The 1,184-nt window shown below is 69.3% G+C and overlaps 1 pseudogene; it reads left to right on the forward strand.

The window, feature by feature from the left end:
* Window positions 1-6: 6 nt before the first annotated feature.
* On the forward strand, window positions 7-1,181 carry LOC102864064 (annotated as a pseudogene).
* Window positions 1,182-1,184: the final 3 nt, after the last annotated feature.

Below are 1,184 nucleotides of genomic sequence, written 5' to 3' on the forward strand. Positions count from 1 at the left end.
TACCTGTGCGACCTACCCAAGATGCCGTGGGCCATGGTGTGGGACTTCAGCGAGGCCGTGTGTCGCGGCTGCGTGAACTTCGAGGGCGTGGACTGGACCGAGCTGCTCGTCGAAGCGGCGCGCCAGCTCAAGCGCAGCCACGTGCTCCCCGAGCCCCGATCGCCCGGCCCCCGCCCCCCCCGCCTCCAAGCACCCTCCCACCAAGGACCTGGCCGCAGTTGCGGCGCATGGGCCTCAGCTGCCACCTCCGCAAGCCAGCCCCAGCAGTCAGGCACCAGTGGTGGCTTCTCGGGCCAGGACCGCTATGACAGAGCCACCTCCTCGGCCGCCTATTGGCCACAAGGAGGCGGTGGCTGAGGGCTTGCGGAGGGCCCTGCTTGGCACGAAGCTCGCCCTAGTGCCTCCCGGGCTGCTGGCAGCGGCAGTGTCCGGCCTGGGAAGCCGAGGCCTGACGCTGGCGCCCGGCTTGAGTCCTGCCCGTCCCACCTTTGGCTCTGACTTCGAGGAGGAGAAGCAGCAGAGGAATGCCGACTGGCAGACCTGAGCGAGGCCTTGTGGGGCCGGGCAGAGGAGTGGCACGGGCGCCCCAAAGCGGTGCGCGAACAGCTGCTGGCACTGTCCACCTGCGCCCCCTTCAACGTCCGCTTCAAGAAGGATCACGGGCTGGTGGGGCGAGTGTTCGCCTTAGATGCCACTGCCCGCTACGAGTTCGAGGTGAAGCCTTTCACCGAGTATCCCTGTGGATCTGGCAACGTATACACGGGGTGGGGGGGGGGGCGGTCTGGCCGTGGCGCGCCAAATGTTCCACGACGCTCTGGGGGAGCCTGGCAAGGCCCTGGCCTCCTTGGGCTTCAAGTACCTTCAGTATGAGCGCCGACACGGCTCCCGGGGCATGGGGCCAGCTGGGCGAGGTGCGGACCGATGGGGTGCGCAGCTTCCGAGAGCCCCCTCTGGCCTAGGCCCTGCCCCAGCAGTACCCCGAGCCCACCCATGCGGCCCTGTACGGGCCGCCCCCAAGAGCCCCGTCCCGGAACCTGGCGCCCACTCCACGCCGATGCAAGGCATCCCCGGAGCCCGAGGGCGAGGCGGCCGGTAAGCTGACCACCGAAGAGGAGCAGCAGCGGCACTGGGCAGCCTCCGGTCGCCCCTGCTCCACCGAGACCCCTGGTGTGCCCTCACCCATC

The sequence above is a fragment of the Elephantulus edwardii genome, unplaced genomic scaffold (assembly GCF_000299155.1).
Source record: "Elephantulus edwardii isolate Elephantulus edwardi_28Jun2011 unplaced genomic scaffold, EleEdw1.0 scaffold07422, whole genome shotgun sequence".
Classification (NCBI taxonomy): domain Eukaryota; kingdom Metazoa; phylum Chordata; class Mammalia; order Macroscelidea; family Macroscelididae; genus Elephantulus; species Elephantulus edwardii.